At 27.6% G+C, this 22,829-nt stretch overlaps 1 pseudogene; it reads left to right on the forward strand.

Moving 5' to 3' along the window:
* Nucleotides 1–529: 529 nt before the first annotated feature.
* On the forward strand, nucleotides 530–2,698 carry LOC149513375 (small ribosomal subunit protein uS12-like; annotated as a pseudogene).
* The last annotated feature ends 20,131 nt before the right edge of the window (nucleotides 2,699–22,829 follow it).

Genomic DNA, 22,829 nt, shown 5'->3' on the forward strand with positions numbered 1-22,829 from the left:
TTTGTCTATATTTACTTTTTTTAAAAATTATTTTTAGGTGAAATTATTTAATTATCCTTTCTCATCTCAATTTTAAAGTTTTCGGATATCATTTTTGATAAATTTTATAATTTATTAAATATGCATATATGGCAAGTTATATAACTTATCAGATGTTCATATATGATAAATTAAAAAAAAAATTACATTTAAGATTTTAAAAAAATTCAATCAAGAAAAAAATCTAATATAGCATGAATTTTTTAAAATAATTGTAAGGTCATTTACAAATTAATAGACAAAAATTATGCATGTGAATTTTTACATTTATTCTTGATTTCAATGATTTGAGACAAAAAAAGTTTTTAATTTTTGATTATCCAAATTCGACACTTTTAAAAGTTTTTGAATTTGTAAATTTTGAGATTTTAAAAACTTCACTATTTATAAATCCAAAAATTAAAAAATAAAAAAGGTGCAAAGGAAAAAAAGGAGAAAAAATAATTGAATAGTTTTATTTAAAAATAATTTTGAAAAAAAAGAGTTTGAAGGGAAAAAAAATTACAAAGAATCTCTCAAATTAAACTACATGCTAAATCAATTGTTAGGGTTAGGATTTACAATTTGCACGAACCAGCACTTCCTCTCTTCTCAATCTCTTACTTTCATAGTTCAGTCTCAGTAAAGTTTTTCTCGCAACAGCAAAAATGGGGTTAGTTTTTTTCCTTATATTAATTTTATTTTTCTGAAAAATGTTATTTTTTGTTCTTTTCAATTTGATCCTTGCATTTGAAAAATGCTAGCTTTGTGAATCATTTCGTGATTGTCCCTTTTTTTTTTTCTGAGTAAAGTAGTCGTTAAGATCTAGTTTATATGATTAGATGATTTGTGGGTCAATAATGCTTTCTCTTTTCCTTTTGTTTCTGGTGTGTTTGGTTGTTGATAAAGTTGTGGAATTTATGGGTCAAAATGTCCTTAACCAACTGTTTGGTTGATTGGAAAATTATGGAAGTAGGAAATGGAATGTGAGAAATTTATTATTGTGGTTGTTGTTCAGGATTTGTAGATAGAAACTTACGAAACGGTGGTTAATGAACTTCTGAACCATGGGATCGGGTTAGGTTATTTATATTCGTGGACCGTTTACCTTTTTTTGTGATGCATATGTATATTGAAGATTGTTGTTGTGCAAAGGAAATTCATTTTTCGTTTATCCAATTTGATGATTTGGCTTGGTAGATAAGCCTTTAGAAGGTTATTTGTGTTGTATTTTGGAGAAATATGCTGACAAAATGGGAGTTTTGAGCAGGAAGACTCACGGAATGGGAGGTGGTCGTAAGTTGAGAACACACCGCAGGAGGCAGAGGTGGGCTGACAAGGCATATAAGAAGTCCAATCTGGGAAATGAATGGAAGAAACCATTTGCTGGATCATCACATGCCAAAAGCATAGTTCTTAGGAAAATGTTAGAACTAAGTTATGCTTTTGATGATGTTTTAAGGGTATTAATCTAGCAGATTGCACTTGAATTTGATGCAGAACTTGACAATTACTGGCATTTGCAGTGGCATTGAAGCTAAGCAGCCTAACTCTGCTATCCGAAAATGTGCTCGTGTTCAGCTGATCAAGAATGGGAAAAATTGCTGCTTTTGTACCCAATGATGGTTGCTTAAACTACATTGAGGAGAATGTAAGTTATACACAATTTTCTCGTTTTTGTCATAACTCTTCTGATCTTTGATCCATGTTTTTGTCTTTGGTTAATGTTTATTGAGTAGAATTTCATTGATCCATGTTCATAATTTCTCAGTCTTTGGGATGTTTTGTCTACTGGTATGATTTGTTAGTTAAAGAAAATTGTGAAAAGCTTGCTGTAGATAACAGGGTCTCCTTTTAAGTGATGCCTAATGCCATGCTTGGTTTGATTTGGTGCAGGATGAGGTTTTGATTGCAGGATTTGGACGAAAAGGGCATGCTGTGGGAGATATTCCTGGAGTCAGGTTCAAGGTTGTTAAGGTATCTGGTGTGTCTCTTCTAGCTCTTTTCAAAGAGAAGAAGGAGAAGCCGAGGTCTTATGATTACTGGAAGAGTTTAGCTTTCATCATGGTTTACCAAAATTTTGTTTTCATCAAAGTGGTAGTGCCTGGGATTTTGTGAACCATTTTTTGTTTATCATCTAAAGTGAAAATTTTGATTAATTGAGTGATTTACAGGTATTGAAATGTTGCTTGTAGTTTCCTGCATTTGGCATAGAATACTGATATGCAATAATCAATTAGTAATTTGTAAAACATTGCATGAATTTATATTTGAATCTCCTCAAATCATTGCTTTATAGAGCTGCAGGCTTCGGCGCAATGGCTGGTGTCTCTTCGGGTGGAATGACCCTGCAGGATCCGGGTTCAAATTCAGGCTTGTGTTTAAACTTAGCCTTATCCGCTTTTACCATAGAAAAAAAAATAATAAAGAATCACTGCTCTCTAAGGGGTTGGCTGTTATTTGATGGTACCAGTAATAAAAGGTTTCAGTTGAAAGGATAATCGAAAGAGATGAGGTGGATCATTCAGCTATTTTAAACTGAACATTAAAAATTTTCCGCCATGCATCGACAATTGCTCAAATTTGTTTTTGTTGCTTACATTAGGAACAATCTACTTTCACCTCTAGGCCAGAAATCGTTTTTTCTTGTAAAAATCTGTGCGTACAATCCATGATCCAAGAGGTTCTGTATCCCAAGCACTGAAAAATGAGACAAAAATACACTCTGTTGCAATGAAATAACTGAAAAACTAAATGCACTTTCAAAAGCAAAGGATTATAAGTCAGAAAATCCTCTTTTACTAACCAAGCATAAATGTTACGGACCTAAGGAGGAGTCCTGAATCTCACATCGAACATAAAAGGGAGGTCACTGGGATATATAAGGGTTCACACCACCTCTTCCTTATGAGGTGCCTTTTGTAAGACAAAATGGTGAGGCCAAGGGTTCAGAGCGGACAATATCTCACAAAGGTGTAAATCGTGACAGTTAGGTTGATCCGGGACGTCGGATGAGTGCATGCCTAGGTCTTGGAGCCGTGTAGGTCAGAGCTTAAGTCTCGGACCATAACAAGTGGTATCAAAGCCAGCCCTAAATCGTTCGATCCACGTCAAGCACCTCGAGGGAGATAGGCAAGGTGGTTAGCCTTTGTGATAATCGTTCGATCCACGTCAAGCACCTTGAGGGAGATAGGCAAGGTGGTTAGCCTCTGTGATGAGGGCGTCACGAGGTTGGTGGGGGAGAATGTCACGGACCTAAGGAGGAGTCCTGAATCCCACATCGAACATAATAGGAAGGTCACTGAGGCAAAACTGTGATGCCAGGGGGCCAGAGTGGATAATACCTCACAAAGGTGTGAATCGTGGCATGTAGGCTGATTTGGGATGCCGAATGAGTCTCGGAACTGTAAGGGTTCGCAGCTAGGTTGATTTGGGACTCCAGATGAGTGGATGCCCGGATCTCGAAATCGCACAGGTTCGGAGCTTAAGTCTCGACCCATGACATAAACATGTCCTTAACAACAATTTCAGAAAATTGAAAACATTGTATAAACCAAAACAAATAACTCACACTCTTTTGATAGCAACAAGACTCTCCTCATAACTGTGAACCCGAAGAAGATCTTCTCCACCTTCCTTGACTTTAATACCAAGCTCGCTGAATTCCTCATTTTCAGTGTTTGACAAAAGTGTTATCCTTTGATTTTGATAAAAATAGTCCAATTTTCGGTGTTTGACAAATAATTTCCTTGATTTTTTATTTATTAGAAAAAAATTTATTCTCGAGAAAAATAAATTAAAACCTTTTTATTGAAATAAATTTTAAAATGTTCCGGTACGTTGGTAACATTAGAAGAACTTTTTCTCACATAGAGATTTTTTAGGCATCACTTCTCGGAATACTTTAGAATCTCATCTTCGGAGTCCGAATTTACTTTTCGTAAAAATTATGTCATGTATGGAATACAAATAATAACATGTTGATGCACACATTTTATTCTCTTTTTTTAAAAAAAAAAATTATTAATTGTTTTATTTTTAATTTTGGAGAGAAAAAAAAGAATTTTCATCGTATTGAAGTTTTTCTATAAATATTCCAATACACTGGTAATATTTAAAAAAAATCTTCTCACCTAGCGATTTCTTAAAGCATCTCTACTCGGAATACTTTTGGAATCTCATCATTGGATAAAATTTCTTTTCTTCTCATTTTTATTACTTATATTTTTAATATATTAATCAATTTTTATTTATTATTAAAAAAAAAATTTTTACTGTATTGAAAATTTTTTATAAATACTCCAATACACTGGTAGTATTTTAAAAAATCTCTTCTCACCTAGAGATTTTGTAGGCATCACTACTCGGAATACCTTTGAATCTCATCGTTGGATAAAAATTTCCTTTTCTTTCATTTTTTATTGCTTTAGTATTATTATTAAATTTATTTTTATATAATTGTTTTTAAAGTTTATTTTAAAAATTAACATAATTATAAAAAATTTAACCATAATTTCATCATTTAATCTAACAAATATAAATATTTTAATATGCATAAATATTAATAAAATAATATATAAAAAATAAGAAAAATTCAAAAAAAAAAATTTTTTTACCTGAACCGGATCGGTCAATGATCCGGTCAACGCGAGGTTTGGTTCGACGGTTCGGCTCGATTTGGGTGAATCAACGGTTCAGTATCGGTTCGATTCGATCTGGGCGATTCGATTCCGGTCCAGTCAGATCGGTGAGAGGCTGATTAAGAAACGGGTCGTCGGGTCGGGTGCGCGGACCCCGGGTCGGGTCGCGGGTTGACGTACGGATCCTGGGTGCTTAAAACAATGTCGTTTTGGGCCTTTAGTGAAACGACGTCATTTTGATTCTGACGATTTATATAAAAGAATAGAAAAAAAAATTTTTAGCCATTCTTTCCTCATTCAAAAAAAAAATTCCCTTATTCCTCTATTTTTTTCTGGCCGACCTGGGGCCGGTTGCCATCCATCGTGACGGTCGCCATGGTCTTCAATGGCGACGAACTCTGGCCACCGTCGACGGTGCCAAAAAATTCCAAAAAACTCTCATGAACTCCTCTCGACCCCCTGAGCATAGATCTGACCTCCTTTTCACCAAAAAAAGTTCCCATTTTCCTAGATCTGCTTTCAAAGTTTCGGTGAGAATTTTTTTTTTGTATTCTAACCCTTCTCTTTTTTTTTGAAACTGACCCTCATTTTTTTTTCGTGCAGGAAGCTCGGCACTGGGTTCTTCCCTACGGGAGGACTGTGTATTTTTTTTTGTGTTTTTACTAAAATTTTTTTAAAATAGAAGATTTTTTTACTTTTTTGTAAAAATTTTTTTGTCATTTTTTTTTCGGTTTTGCCCCATCTTCGTTTGCAAATAATAAGCTTTATTTATAGAGCTTTTTGGGATTCAAATCTCAGATCTTCTGAGATTCGAATCCCATTTTTTTGACTGAGAATTCACACTTGCCGTTCGTGATTGGCAGCTTGTCGGTCGGTCGCTGGCAACTAGCTACGGTGATTTTGGACTTTAGGGATTGTGCATTTAGTGCACTAGATTTGAATCGGATAAGAAAAAAGAAGAAGGAAAAAGAAATGAGGAAAGAAAGAAGAGAAGAAAAAAAAAAGAAGAAAAACGCAGAAAACAGGAAAAAAATTAAATAAATAATAATAATAATAATAAAATTGTGTTTACAATGATTATTAGTGGGTGAACTTTTAGGGTAAGTTTAAATTTTTTATTTTATTATAAAGTTACTTAATAATAATCGCTAGATATTAAAAGTAATCTAAATTATTGATTTTTTAATTATAAAAATAATTAATTATCTGTTTATCTATTAATTTAATTTTAATTAATTATATTAAATATTATTTATTAAATAAAATAAAAAAAATTTTAACAAAGAAATACAACTTATTTAAAATTATTTTAAAAAAAGATAAGATAATATAATATTTAAAAAAATTTAACTGAAAATTGGCTAACATAAAAATGTAAGAATTATTATAAAATTAATATTATTTAGCATAAAGTATGTTAAAAGTGTCATAACACCTTAAAAGAGAGTTATAAAAATTATAAACCTAATGAAAGTAAGAACAAACATAAAAATATATTATTGTAATATAAATAATTAAGTTAATAACATAAAAAAATTATTACCTTAAACCCAAATAATAATTCAAAACTAATAAATAAGTGTTAAAGTAAAAGGATAAAAATAATTGTAAAATTTATGTCATTTAATATAAAATGAGTTAGAAGTGTCGTAACACTATAATAACGAGTTGTGATAATGATAAACGTAATGATAACGTAATGAAAAGTAACAATAAATATAAAAAGATATTATTTTAACAAAAATAATTAAGTTGGTAATATAAAATAAATATTATTACAAATAAAAAATAATTTTAAACCAAAAAATAAAAGTTAATATAAAAAGATGAGAATAATCGTAAAATTAGTATTATTTAATGTAAAATGGTTACAAGTATTGTTACATTTTAATAAAATATTGTGATAATTCTAAACGTAATAAAAAAGAACAATAAGTGTAAAAAATATTATTAAAACATAGATAATTAAATTGATAATGTAAAAAAATTAGTATTATAAATAAAAAATATCCTATACCAAAAAATAGGTGTTAAATTAAAAAGATAAAAATAATCATAAAATTGATTTTTTTAGCGTAAATGGGTTAAAAGTGTTGTAACACTTTTAAGAAAAAGTTATGATAATCTTAAACGTAATGAAAGGTAATAATAAGTGTAAAAAGATATTGTTATAATATAAATAATTAAGTTGACAACAAAAAAAATTTTATTATTATAAATAAAAATAATTCTAAACAAAAGAAAAGTGTTAACTTGACAAAGTAAGAGTAATTGTAAAATTAAAATCATTTGACATAAAAGTGTGTTAAAAATTATCGTAACGTAAAAAAGTAATAATAGTTGTAAAATTGGTGGTACTTGACATAAATTAGTTTAGAATTGTTATAACACCTTAATGAAGAGTTGTGATAAATTTAAACATAATAAAAAGCAAGAGCAAGTGTAAAAAAATATTATTGTAACATAAATAATATTTTTGGCAATATAAAAGAATTATTATTACAAATAATTAAAAATTATAAACTTTAAAATAAGTATTAGTATAAAAATTAGTATAAAAAAGGTGAGAATAATCGTAAAATTTGCATTATTTAGTTTAAAATTATTAAAAAAGTCATAACACTTCTAAGAAAAAAGTTGTTATACGTCTAAATGTAATGAAAGGCAATCACATGCATAAAAAGATAATTATCTAGATTGTATAATTTTTTGACATGTAGATAGTCTTGAATAATCATGTATTAAATTAATCACATTTATTTTTAATAGTTTGTATCTCTTTTAATTAATTTTATTTACTATTTTTTGTTTACTCTCCAAAATTATAAATATTATCTAATAAGGGTTTAATTGAAAGAAACAATAATACTTACTCATGCTTCACAACTATCCATATGATTTTTAGCATATGATTTGTAATTCATTTTCTCATATTCTTTATTTTAAAAAAAATCTTAAACAATAAAATTATTTTGAATTTAATTGTTTTCTTAATATTTCCTACACTTTTAATATAATTTTTTATTTTAGTGTTTATCTCTCCATATATATATAAATTATTTTTTGTGCAACTTGAATATAAGGTATTGAATGTTTATTTTGATATTTTAATTTTATTCTATATGTTAAAGTGTTTATGGTTTACGCTATATTCGAAACAAATGTTATATTTTATTTTGTTACATTTGACATTACATAACAATAAATATATAAATTTTGAGTTGCTTATAAAAATAAAATTTTAACTTACAATTTTAAAAAAATTGATATTATATATAAATGTACTATCGTCTATTGCACATATATCGCACAGATTTAACACTAATTATATATTTAGATTGTAATGCTTATTATAGGCAATTTAAATTCAACTTTTTCAACATGATAAAAAAGGTGAACAACATCATAGCTTATATAATCAAATTGGACAGTTACTCATTCAAGTTTATCAATCATTGAATCAATAGCTTAATTGTTATCAATCATTGAATCAATAGCTTAATTGTTAGATCATTTGAATCAATTAATATTGTTGAATTAATAAAAATATTTTAAATTTTATAAATATTCTAACTATCTACATAAAAAAATATTTTATAATATAAAAATTAGAAATAATTATCAATGAAAAAGTATAAAGGAAGCACTTATAATTATTGTTTGTTTACTTTATGTATGATATATATATATATATATTTAACTCTTATTTAAAACTAATTAGTGAATAAGAAAAAAACGATAATTAGTAAAAAAAGTTATGTTAGGAAGCATGCATTTCTCCTTTTGTTTTCTTTTTTGTTTCAAATTGTTTCACATTATGATGAAACTCTATAAGCCTAATGTATTTTTAGGATTAGCATGTTATCCAAATTGGCCTTTCAATTTCAATAATGAGGTGTGATAGTTTCCTATCATTTTCAATATAGTAAAAAATTACCACCAACCTAACCATTAAACTTATTTTAATATTTTAGTACAAATGGTTAAATGTCCTAAGTAGAGAATCGTCCTTTTAATTTATTTTACTAGCATGTGAATATTTTAAGTAAAAGTAAAGACTAATTAATTAATTAGCAAGATATAATTTAAATTTAAAATGCATTTAATATGTTATATATAGTTTTATTATTGTTTTGTTTGCAAAGAAAAAGTTATTTTGGGCGACCATGGTAATTGTAGACACTGAGTTGCTTATAAAAATAAAATTTTAACTTACAATTTTTAAAAAATTGATATTATATATAAATTTATTGATATATAAATGTACTATCGTCTATTGCACATATATCGCACAGATTTAACACTAATTATATATTTAGATTGTAATGCTTATTATAGGCAATTTAAATTCAACTTTTTCAACATGATAAAAAAGGTGAACAACATCATAGTTTATAAAATCAAATTTGACAGTAACTCATTCAAGTTTATCAATCATTGAATCAATAGCTTAATTGTTATCAATCATTGAATCAATAGCTTAATTGTTAGATCATTTGAATCAATTAATATTGTTGAATTAATAAAAATATTTTAAATTTTATAAATATTCTAACTATCTACATAAAAAAATATTTTATAATATAAAAATTAAAATAATTATCAATTAAAAAGTATAAAGGAAGCACTTATAATTATTGTTTGTTTACTTTATGTATGATATATATATATTTATTTATTTATTTTTAACTCTTATTTAAAACTAATTAGTAAATAAGAGAAAACAATAATTAGTAAAAAAAGTTATGTTAGGAAGCATGCATTTCTCCTTGGGTTTTCTTTTTTGTTTCAAATTGTTTCACATTGTGATGAAACTCTATAAGCCTAATGTATTTTTAGGATTAGCATTTTGATACAAATTAGCTTTTCAATTTCAATAATGAGGTGTAATAGTTTCTTATCATTTTCAATATAGTAAGAAATGACCACCAACCTAACCATTAAACTTATGTTAATATTTTAGTACAAGTGCTTAAATGTCCTAAGTAGATAATCGTCCCTTTAATTTATTTTACTATCATGTGGCTGAATATTTTAAGTAAAAATAAAGACTAATTAATTAATTAGCAAGAGATAATTTAAATTTAAAGTGCATTTAATATGTTATATATAGTTTTATTATTGTTTTGTTTGCAAAGAAAAAGTTATTTTGGGCGACCATGGTGATTGTAGACACTGAGTTGCTTATAAAAATAAAATTTTAACTTACAATTTTAAAAAAATTGATATTATATATAAATTTATTGATATATAAATGTACTATCATATATTGCACATATATCGCACAGATTTAATACTAATTATATATTTAGATTGTAATGCTTATTACAGGCAATTTAAATTCAACTTTTTCAACATGATAAAAGAGGTGAACAATATCATAGTTCATAGAATCAAATTAGACAGTGACTCATTCAAGTTTATCAATCATTGAATCAATAGCTTAATTGTTAGATCATTTAAATCAATTAATATTGTTGAATTAATAAAAATATTTTAAATTTTATAAATATTCTAACTATCTACATAAAAAATTATTTTATAATATAAAAATTAGAAATAATTATCAATGAATAAGTATAAAGGAAGCGCTTATAATTATTGTTTGTTTACTTTATGTATGATATATATATATATTTATTTTTAACTCTTATTTAAAACTAATTAGTGAATAAGAAAAAAACAATAATTAGTAAAAAAAGTTATGTTAGGAAGCATGCATTTCTCCTTGGGTTTTCTTTTTTTGTTTCAAATTGTTTCAAATTGTTATGAAACTCTATAAGCCTAATGTATTTTTAGGATTAGCATGTTTATGCAAATTGGCCTTTCAATTTTGATAATGAGATATGATAGTTTCCTATCATTTTCAATATAATAAGAAATTACCACCAACTTAACCATTAAACTTATGTTAATATTTTAGTACAAGTGGTTAAATGTCTTAAGTAGAGAACCATTCCTTTAATTTATTTTACTAGCATGTGGCTGAATATTTTAAGTAAAAGTAAAGACTAATTAATTAATTAGCAACAGATAATTTAAATTTAAAGTGCATTTAATATGTTATATATAGTTTTATTATTGTTTTGTTTGCAAAGAAAAAGTTTTTTTTGGGCGACCATGGTGATTGTAGACATTGAGTTGCTTATAAAAATAAAATTTTAACTTACAATTTTAAAAAAATTGATATTATATATAAATTTATTGATATATAAATGTATTATCGTATATTGCACATATATCTCACAGATTTAACACTAATTATATATTTAGATTGTAGTGCTTATTATGGCAATTTAAATTAAACTTTTTCAACATGATAAAAAAGGTGAACAACATCATAGTTCATAGAATCAAATTAGACAGTTACTCATTCAAGTTTATCAATCATTGTATCAATAGCTTAATTGTTAGATCATTTGAATCAATTAATATTGTTGAATTAATAAAAATATTTTAAATTTTATAAATATTCTAACTATCTACATAAAAAAATATTTTCTAATATAAAAATTAGAAATAATTATCAATGAAAAAGTATAAAGGAAGCGCTTATAATTATTGTTTGTTTACTTTATGTATGATATATATATATATATATTTATTTTTAGCTCTTATTTAAAACTAATTAGTGAATAAGAAAAAAACAATAATTAGTAAAAAAAGTTATGTTAGGAAGCATGCATTTCTCCTTAGGTTTTCTTTTTTGTTTCAAATTGTTTCACATTGTGATGAAACTTTATAAGCGTAATGTATTTTTAGGATTAGAATGTTGATGCAAATTGACTTTTCAATTTCAATAATGAGATTTGATAGTTTCCTATCATTTTCAATATAGTAAGAAATGACTACCAACCTAACCGTTAAACTTATGTTAATATTTTAGTACAAGTGGTTAAATGTCTTAAGTAGAAAATCATTCTTTTCATTTATTTTACTAGCATGTGGCTGAATATTTTAAGTAAAAGTAAAAACTAATTAATTAATTAGCAAGAGATAATTTAAATTTAAAGTGCATTTAATATGTTATATATAGTTTTATTATTGTTTTGTTTGCAAAGAAGAAGTTATTTTGGGTGACCATGGTTATTGTAGACACTGAGTTGCTTATAAAAATAAAATTTTAACTTAAAATTTTTAAAAAATTGATATTATATATAAATTTATTGATATATAAATGTATTATCGTCTATTGCACATATATCGCACAGATTTAACACTAATTATATATTTAGATTGTAATGCTTATTATAAGCAATTTAAATTCAACTTTTTCAACATGATAAAAAAGGTGAACAAATCAAAGTTCATAGAATCAAATTGGACAGTGACTAATTCAAGTTTATCAATAATTGAATCAATAGCTTAATTGTTATCAAATATTGAATCAATAGCTTAATTGTTAGATCATTTGAATCAATTAATATTGTTGAATTAATAAAAATATTTCAAAATTTATAAATATTATAGCTATCTACATAAAAAAATATTTTATAACATCAAAATTAGAAATAATTATCAATGAAAAAGTATAAAGAAAGCGCTTATAATTATTGTTTGTTTACTTTATGTATGATATATATATTTATTTTTAACTCTTATTTAAAACTAATTAGTGAATAAGAAAAAACAATAATTAGTAAAAAAAGTTATGTTAGGAAGCATGCATTTCTCCTTGGGTTTTCTTTTTTGTTTCAAATTGTTTTACATTATGATGAAACTCTATAAGCCTAATGTATTTTTAGGATTAGAATGTTGATGCAAATTGGCCTTTTAAATTTCAATAATGAGGTGTGATAGTTTCGTATCATTTTCAATATAGTAAGAAATGACCACCAACTTAACCATTAGACTTATGTTAATATTTTAGTTTAAGTGATTAAATGTCTTAAGTAGAGAATCGTCCCTTTAATTTATTTTACTAGCATGTGGCTGAATATTTTAAGTAAAAGTAAAGACTAATTAATTAATTAGCAAGAGATAATTTAAATTTAAAGTGCATTTAATATGTTATATATAGTTTTATTATTGTTTTGTTTGCAAAGAAAAAGTTATTTTGGGCGACCATGGTGATTGTAGACACTGAGTTGCTTATAAAAATAAAATTTTAACTTACAATTTTAAAAAAATTGATATTATATATAAATTTATTGATATATAAATGTACTATCATATATTGCACATATATCGCACAGATTTAATACTAATTATATATTTAGATTGTAATGCTTATTACAGGCAATTTAAATTCAACTTTTTCAACATGATAAAAGAGGTGAACAATATCATAGTTCATAGAATCAAATTAGACAGTGACTCATTCAAGTTTATCAATCATTGAATCAATAGCTTAATTGTTATCAATAATTGAATCAATAGCTTGATTGTTAGATTATTTGAATCAATTAATATTGTTGAATTAATAAAAACATTTTAAATTTTATAAATATTCTAACTATCTACATAAAAAAATATTTTATAATATAAAAATTAGAAATAATTATCAATGAAAAAGTATAAAGGAAGTGCTTATAATTATTGTTTGTTTACTTTATGTATGATATATATATTTATTTTTAACTCTTATTTACAACTAATTAGTGAATAAGAAAAAAACAATAATTAGTAAAAAAAGTTATGTTAGGAAGCATGCTTTTCTCCTTGGGTTTTTTTTTTTTGTTTCAAATTGTTTCACATTGTGATGAAACTCTATAAGCCTAATGTATTTTTAGGATTAGCATGTTGATGCAAATTGGTCTTTCAATTTCAATAATGAGGTGTGATAGTTTTCTATCATTTTCAATATAGTAAGAAATGACCACCAACCTAACCATTAAACTTATGTTAATATTTTAGTATAAGTGGTTAAATGTCTTAAGTAGAGAATCGTCCCTTTAATTTATTTTACTAGCATGTGGCTGAATATTTTAAGTAAAAGTAAAGACTAATTAATTAATTAGCAACAGATAATTTAAATTTAAAGTGCATTTAATATGTTATATATAGTTTTATTATTGTTTTGTTTGTAAAGAAAAAGTTATTTTGGGCCACCATGGTGATTGTAGACGCTGAGGGTTTTTTTAGTAAACTAAATTAGTTCTTAGTTTTTAAATTCATCAAGTTTATTAGGTAAGCCCTTGTTTTTAGTTGTTTTTATTTTATAATTAAATATTAAAATGTAATAATATTAATAATAATTTGATAAATCATTAATAAAATTAAACTAAAAAAAAAGACAAAAAAAAAGAAGACAGGGTGGTAGTTGTGCCATGCACGACACCATTGGCCATCCATCACTCTACTAAGACCCACTCACCTGGCATTTCCCACATCCTAACCTGACTTACCCACAAACTTACCTACAACGACCCCTGCGCATTCATTTTCCCTACACGACCTTCTATTCACGTCACCTAGAGGCACCCAAAAAAGGGTGTCATAATATATAGATCCGAAAATCTATAGTTAGATTTAAAAAAAAGAGTCACCATTAATCTTTTTTAATTTGGTGTGATTGGCCACCTAATGAATTTATCCTTTTAAGGAGCTCTTAAGCTTGACTAAGGGTTTATAAAAGAATAGGTTATGGTCTACTAATTAAGACAGGATTCAGGAGTTCGATTACATATGGGAAATGTTATAGCACCCTTACATGCCCATCCAAAAATGGTACCATTTTATTTTAAATTATCCTACGGTCTTAATTCTAATAGTCTTAAATTTTAATATTGAATATTGGAAATAATTCTTAAAATTTCTCCATCAATCTGGTAGAATTTTTAAAATACTTCCTCACCTCAAGAGTATTCAAAAATTTCATTTATTTTCTTGAAGATACTTCGTGTCAAAAAAAGATTTAATTATTGTTTTTATTTTTATGTTTTTATTGAAAATATATCTAATTCCTCTACAATTTAGGTCAAAATTAGAAATATCTTCTTACCTATAAATTTTTTAGATAATCAACCATTTGCAATTACTAAGAATTTCATCCTTAAAATTTTTTCATTTTTTTATTTCTAAATTTTTCATCATTTTGGTCTATTTAGAATTTTTTTTTTTTTTCTAAATTTTTCACCATCTGGGTCTATTTAAAAAAAAAAAACTCTTGTTATTTTTTTTAATCTTTGGAAAGAAAATAATATGACAATTATTTTTTGAAGTTTCATTTAAATTCTTCCACCATTTAGGACAAATTTTAAGAAATTTCTCACCTAGAGATTTCTTAGGAAATTTATCATTTGAAATTTCTAAGATTCTCATCATTGGATAATTGTCAAATATTTTCAACCAAAACATTTTTTATATTTGGAAAAGAATACAATTACTTTTATTAAAATCTAAATTATTCCACCATTTGGGACAAATTTAAAGAAATTTCTTATCTAGAGATTTAGTAAAAAATTTGCTATTTGAAATTTCTAAAAATCTCATCATTGGGTAAATAGTATTTAATTCCAAAATTTTATTAAATTTTGTTTTTTTCATTTTTGTAAAAAAAAAATTCTAATTTTTCCTAAAATTTAATCATGCAATGAATAAAATAGCTAAATAAATAAATAAATAAAATACCAAAAATAGGAATAGCTTGGCTTAAACGAAGGACAGGGACACAGGTCAAAGACAAGTTAGCGCTATGGTTCGGGTCACCCAAGTAGTAAAATTCGTAGATCCTAAAACTACCTAAGGCAAAAATGGCATTGTTTTGGGATATTATAAAAGGCTAATTTTTTTTCTTCAAATTTCCTTCTTCTCTCTCTCTCTCCTATTCTTTTTTCTCTCTCTTTCTCTTTAGAAAATGATGAATGCCAGTGTTGTGTTCTGGGATTGCTCGTTGGAATCTAGAAAACTCACTAGAAACTTCACTAAAAATTGAAAATCTTGTTGGAAACTTCAAGTCTTGTCAAAATCTTCACTAGAATCTAAAAAAATTCTTTAGAATCTGGAAATTTTTCAAAAAATTTCTAAAATAAATGCAAAATCTTCTTTTTCAAACCAAAAATTTCCCTAAAAAATTTTTACACTTTCTGGCTGCTTTATGTGTTTTTTCTCTAATCTCTGTGTGTTTTACTACTTGGTACGAGTTTGTATTTATAGGGTTTAAAATCTGAGAACCCTAAACTGGAAAAGAGTTTCAATTCTTTTTAAATTTCAACTCTACATTCTAAGTCCAACTTAAACTCCTTAATCCAACTCAAACTTTTCAATCCAAATAGGCAAGTTTTACTCAACCACTGATTTTTTTTCCTTTTTCCTTTTTTTTTATTTTTGTTAACAAAAACAAAATCAATTAAAACCTCAAACAGATTGGGGTGTCTATAGCTATCTCTTTTTGCGTATTTTTTATGAAATAAGAATTGTGTAATGACGTAGACAACCCAATCAAGAATCAACTCAGTACTTTTTTTTAAAGCATACTTAAACTTCTCGAATAACATAAAAACTCATTTAAATAGAGGTTTAACACTTTGAAAAACAAAAAGGCTCCTTTCAACAAAGACTCAATGACTTTTGAAAAATAAAGAAAGTTCCTCTAAATAGAGGCTTAACAATTTTGAAAATAAATAAAGCTCTTCTAAACAAAGGCTTAATGATTTTGAAAAAATAAAAAAGGCTCTTTTAAGCAGTTGGAAAACTAAAAAAGGCTGCTCTAAGCATAGGCTCTACAACTTTGAAAAATAAATAAAGCTCATCTAAATAAAGGCTTAATGACTTTGAAAAAATAAAGAAGGTTCCTCTAAACAAAGGTTCAATAACTTTGAAAAATAAATAAAGCTTTTCTAAATAGAGGCTCAATGATTTTTAAAAATAAATAAGGCTTCTCTAAATAGAGGCTCAACAACTTTGAAAAAATGAAGAAGGCTCATTTAAGTAGAGGCTCTACAACTTTGGAAAATAAATAAAGCTCATCTAAATAGAGGTTCAACAACTTTGAGAAATAAATAAGATTCTTTGACAATTATGCCTAGAGATCTTATAAATCATTAGGAGAAATTATAGGATATTATGCTCAGAGGTCTTATATATCATTTTTAATATTAATAAATATCTTTTTTCAAGGATTCAAATTTTACATCAGAGGTTTTTTTTTTTTCAAATGATAATTTGAAATTCTATCATTGGAAAGTTTTCATATCTATCTTTTCCATGTAGGATCTTGAAATATCCCTACTTTCTAAATTCATGCATTACATTCTCAAATGCAATGCATGCTATGTACTAAACATTCAAACATGCAATGTATGCTATGCAAATGTTAATTAATTAATTTCTTTTCAATTATGGTACTCAAGTTTCTTAAGCTTTTTTCTCGAATCTCAAACTCTTCAATCTTCAAGTGCTAAAACCAAATCAATTTAATTCTCAATCATCTTTCTATATTTTCCTTTTAAAGAAATCTTTCTTCTTAATATTCAATACCTTTACTAGGAACTGAACATTTTATTTTTGCCTCTGTCCTTTCTAACCTTTCCAAGATAATGTAGAAATCTTTCATGATATTATTCACTTATCAATCATTATTTCAATTTCAAAAAATAAAAATGTGATCACACATTTCTTTTGTTGCAAGATATTTAAGGGAAAAGCTAAGAGATGGATTGAAAATAAATGGGAAACAATCAACAAAAGAGAGACACAAGGAATGAAGTGAAATATCTCTTATTAAAAAATGGTAGCCTAACTTTGGCCATTAATAAAAAAGAATGGTTACAAAAATGGGTATGGGATAACAATGCCCAAAATAAACAATCAAATAATCATGATAACATATCTTGAAGTCTTTTTTGAAAATTCAACCACCTGATTCACCTAACAACTTAAAGCTCATCAGAATATGCTAGCCTTCATGCAGGTGAATTTCAAATTGGATGCTGCACCCTTATCATCTAAGTCGCCTTTTTAGGTTTTCAACTTAAATGAACCCCCTTTGACTCAAACTAACTTTTTGGGATTTTTTATTTGAGTCTTCCTTTTTCTATTTTTTTCATTTTTCTTTTCATTTTTTCATTTTTTCCTTTTTTCCTTCTTTTTTCTTCCTTTCTTTAAGCATAACATTTCTTCACAGCATCAGAATTTATAGGATTAGACAAATCATCTACATTCATCTCAGTTAATATCATGCTCTACCAGAGAAAGCTTGTTTCACAATATATGGCCTTTCCCAATTAGAAGTCCACTTTCTTTTATTATCATGCTGGCTTGAGAAAATTCATTTTAAGATCAACTCTCTTTTTCAAAAGTAACGAGGTTGAACATTTTTGTCATGAGCTCTCATTATTCTTTTTTGATATAGCTGGCCATGGTACAATGTTATTAATCTCTTCTTTTTAATGAAATTTAATTGCTCATAGAGCTCTTGAATCCATTTAGCCTCTTTCAATTTAACCTCCCTTAGAATTCTTAAGGATGGAATTTTTACTTCCACTAGTAACACAGCATCCATCCATATACCAAGAACAATGGTGTTGCCCCAATAAAGATACACATTGATGTCTGATAAGCATGCAACACAAATGGTATTTTTTTCATGTCAATATTTATAAGTCTTGGTCATTTTTTCAAGAATTCTTTTTATATTCTTGTTTACTATCTCAACTGCTGTATTCATTTTCAAAAGATATGGTGTTGAATTATGATACTTGATCTTATACTAAGCACATATTTCGTACATCATCTTATTGTTTAGATCCTTGATATTATTTGAAATGAATTTTTTTGAAAGTTTATAGTTATAAATGATCTTTTATTTTATGAACTTGCAAATCATAGATCATGTCACATTTTCAAATGAAGTTGTTTCCACCTATTTTGTGAAATAGTCTATTATCACGAAAATAAACCTATGCCCATTAGAAGTCTTTGGGGTAATAGGACCAATGACATCTATTCCCATATGGAGAATGGCCAAGGTGGTGCCAAAACATGTAAAGCAGTAGGTGAAGCTTGGATCTTATTAGCATAGATCTGGTACTTGTCATATTTTTAAGCATAGTCAATGTGGTCACCTTTTATTATCAACCAATAGTACCTAGCTCTCATGATCTATCTTGCTATCATATGTCCATTTACGTATGCCCTATATATCCTATCATGCACCTTTTCAATAAATTTTTTACACTATGGGCTTATTTACACATCTTAATAATATCGGATCATGACTCTTTTTGTACAAAACATCACCATTCAAGAAGAAACTCATAGCTAGTCTCTTGATGACTCTTTTATCATTCTCAGTTGCTTGGTTAAGGTATTGCTAATTTTTAATGTACTATAAGATATTATAATACCATGATTTTCCATCTTCCTCCTTTTTTACATTAGAACAATGAACTAGTATATACTTAACATCTAGCTTGATGGGTTGAATGTTAGTGCTATCATTAATTTGGATCATTGTTGCTAGAGTAGCTAAGGCATTAGCAATCAGATTTTCCTCATGAGACAAATGATGAAATTGATCATCTTTAAACTACTTGATCAACCTAAGATATACTTATGATATGGAATGAGTTTCAAATTTCTCGTTTTCCATTCTCCTTTCAACTAATATATAATTAGATTTGAGTTTTTAAATACTTTCAACACTCCGATCTTTTTATTTATAATAGCTTATAAACCCAGGACATAGGCCTCATATTTAAAAATGTTATTTGTGCAATTGAAATTTAACCTCACTATTACAGGATAATAGTATTCTTTTAGAGAAATCAAAATTATCCCAGTTCCATATCCCAAAGCATTGGTAGCTCCATTAAAGTACATTGTCCAACACTTCTTATCATGCTCTTCCTTTTCAAGTTGGGAAATAGCCATCAAATCTTCAAAAAAAATTCCAACTTTATTGGCTAATAATCTTCAATAGCATGATCTACGAGAAAATTGACTATAGCACTTTTTTTTATTACTTTCTGGCTCACATACATAATGTCATATTTTGAGAGCATTACTTGCCATCTTGCAATTCTTCTTGAGAATAAAGGCTTTTTAAAGATATATTTGATTGGATCTAATCTTGTTATAAGCCAAGTGGTATGATAGAGCATGTATTATTTGAGTTTTTTTAACTATCCAAGCTAATGTGCGACACATTTTTTCTAAAGAATAATACTTGGACTCATATTCTGTGAAATTCTTACTTAGGTAGTAGATAACTCTCTATTTTCTGCTAAACTCATCTTGTTGTCCTAATACACATCCCATTAACTTCTCGCACACTGTCAGGTATAAGATCAAAGTTTTTGTAGAATAGTTAGCACCAGTACTGAAGGATTAGACAAGTACTTCTTAATTTTATCAAAAGCCTTTTGACATTCCTTGTTTTATTCACCTAGGTTATTTTTATGAAGAAGCTTAAAAATAAGATCACACTTCTAGGTAAGCTGAGAAATGAATTAAGAAATATAGTTCAATCTACTCAAAAAACCTCGAACTTCTTTCGATGTACTTAAAGACAACAAATTTTGAATAGCTCATATTTTGTTCGGATCGACTTCAATTCTTCTTTTACTGACCACAATGCTGGGTTTAGCTTAAGTTGGATTTTTTTCAACCTTTTAAACAACTTGCTAAGGTTGGTGACATGATCTTATCTTTACAAGATTTTGTAATCATATTGTCCACATACACCTCAATCTCTTTATGCATCATGTTGTGAAAGAGCATTACCATAACTCTTTGATATGTTGCCTTAGCATTCTTTAAACTAAAAGGCATAACTTTGTAGCAAAATATACCCCACATGGTTATGAAAGTGATCTTTTCTCTATCATCTTAAGCCATTTTTATTTGATTATACCTTAAGAACCCATCCATGAAGGAAAACATAGAATGCCTAGCCGTATTATCCAATAGTGTGTTAATATGAGGCAAAAAGAAGTTATCCTATAGGCTAACCCTATTCAAATCACGATAATCCACACACATTCACATGTTCCCATCTTTTTTAGGGACTGATACTATGTTGGCTATCCATTTTGGATACTTGGCCACTTGTAGGAAAGCTGTATCAAATTACTTCGTCATTTCTTTTTTAATCTTTAAAAGCATTTCAGGCTTCATTTGCCTCAGTTTCTATTAGATTGGTTTACATTTTGGCTTTAGGGGTAATTTATGTTCCACTATTTTTGTGCTAAGCCCACGTATATCCTAATAAGGCCAAGCAAACACATCCAAATTCTTTGAGCAAATATTCTAATCTTTGTTTAGCAGTAGATGAAAGTGAAGTGCCAATTCTAACCTCTTTCTTATTCTCCTCATCTTCTAAGTTTACTATTTTAGTTAAACACAACACATACATTGCATTCCATATAGACATATCTTGTGCACATCATAGTTCAATGCTTTTCATACAAGTATGTTGCATTAGTCATAGGTATACATTTCATTACTCATGTAAGCATGTCATTGCATTCCATACATATGGATCCATGAATAGTAAGGTTTTATAAAACATGCATTGCATTTCACATGAACATACCTCACTATCCTTGTAATAGAACATTACGTTCCTTGTATACACATTCATGGGTGATGGAATTATTTTTATTCGAGGCCTTGTACATATAAAAATCTATTGTTTTAGGCATATTTGCACTTTTTTTTACATCCTCATCATATTCATAAAAATGCTTTGCATGTCATGTAAGTTAGAAATTGTTTTTGTGGCATTCATTCAAAAAGGATAATAATATAGAATTTTTGGGCTAAGTCTAAGAATAAAATGTCTGTCTTGGTGAAAATTAGAATGGCAAAAACAAAAGATCAATTGAAGGTAAGGATTACTGCATTGGAGTTGAATTAAAAGGAATTTTGGCTCGAGCTTCAAATAATGAAATAACAAATTACTCAATTAATAAAAATGGTTAAAAGTAATGGTATGGTTAAGGTTGTTGCTCCTAGGGGACTGTTATCACTTTCGATTCCATCAAATCAAGATCAACTAGCTCCTATTGGTTCTAGCACTTTTACCGAGAATACTAGGACATTGAGAGATTCGAACAGTAACCAAAGTTTAGGCAGGCTCAAGAAAGGAATGGGTTAATTGGCCATATAAATGACTGAACTTAAAAGTCTGATTTTCAAGATAGAGTCACATGGCTTCTAACAACCCTTACCAACTATCTCGAGTCCAAACCCTCACCTAAATTTTTTTCATGACTATTTTCGACCTCCTTTCCAAGCACCTTAGATTAGGCCCCCCAAACTTTATTTAACCTCAAAGAATTCCACACCTGAATTCATGTCCGCCACCTCACATTTCATAACCACTTGTTCAACATGCTATCCTATTACCACTTTTTTAACCCAAATTTCAACCTAAAGTTTCTCAATTCACTCCCACACTAACTATACCATCATTTTTCTAGTAAAGCAAACCAACCATAGAATAAAAGAACTCTTGCACCACTAACACCAAAGGAAAAACCCTAATTGACCTAATACCCATGTCCTACATAGATTTGTACCCATTGCTCCAAGAAAACTACCTCATTGCCCTTGTCCTTATTGAAGCCTACAAACTACTTTATCCCAAATGGTACTACCACAGTGTCTGATATGAATACCATTTCGACATTATGGGCCATTCTCTAGAAGATTGCACATTTTTTAAATATAGGGTATAAGGACTGATAAAAGTCAAATTTTTAGATTTTGATGTCAAAATAAAGCTAGTTGTTTATAGGAATCCTTCATCAATCTATGCCAAGATATCAAATAGTGTTGTAAGTAATAGTAAAGTTGGCCAAGATAATGAATAAAAAGTTGAAGCCTTAAAGGGTTGTCCTCATTAGCAATCATAGTTAACTTTTTAGGCAAGGTAAGAGGGAATAAGAGTGGGCCTAGCACTTTTTGGCCCTATTCCTAGGATGGTTCATGATGTGCAAAATTGAAACTTGTGGGAATGAATTGAAACTTTTGGGAATGAATGAAAACTTTTGAATTTTCTATGAATAGACATCAAGTTTATGTTTCATTCTTAATAATGGTGTGCCTAAAGGAGCCCGTGAAAAAAATGATGATTTCACCAAACTTTTGAGGTAAAAGAAATATCTTTAAATAAGTTGACCTGAATATAGGATGGAATTTAAGTTCATTCTTAGCAATAATAATAAAATTTGATTTGCATATCAAACATCATTTTTTTTTTGAATTCATTGTTTTTCATGCCAG

The sequence above is a fragment of the Durio zibethinus genome, chromosome 19 (assembly GCF_047325235.1).
Source record: "Durio zibethinus cultivar Kanyao isolate XHJ-2024 chromosome 19, ASM4732523v1, whole genome shotgun sequence".
Taxonomy (NCBI): domain Eukaryota; kingdom Viridiplantae; phylum Streptophyta; class Magnoliopsida; order Malvales; family Malvaceae; genus Durio; species Durio zibethinus.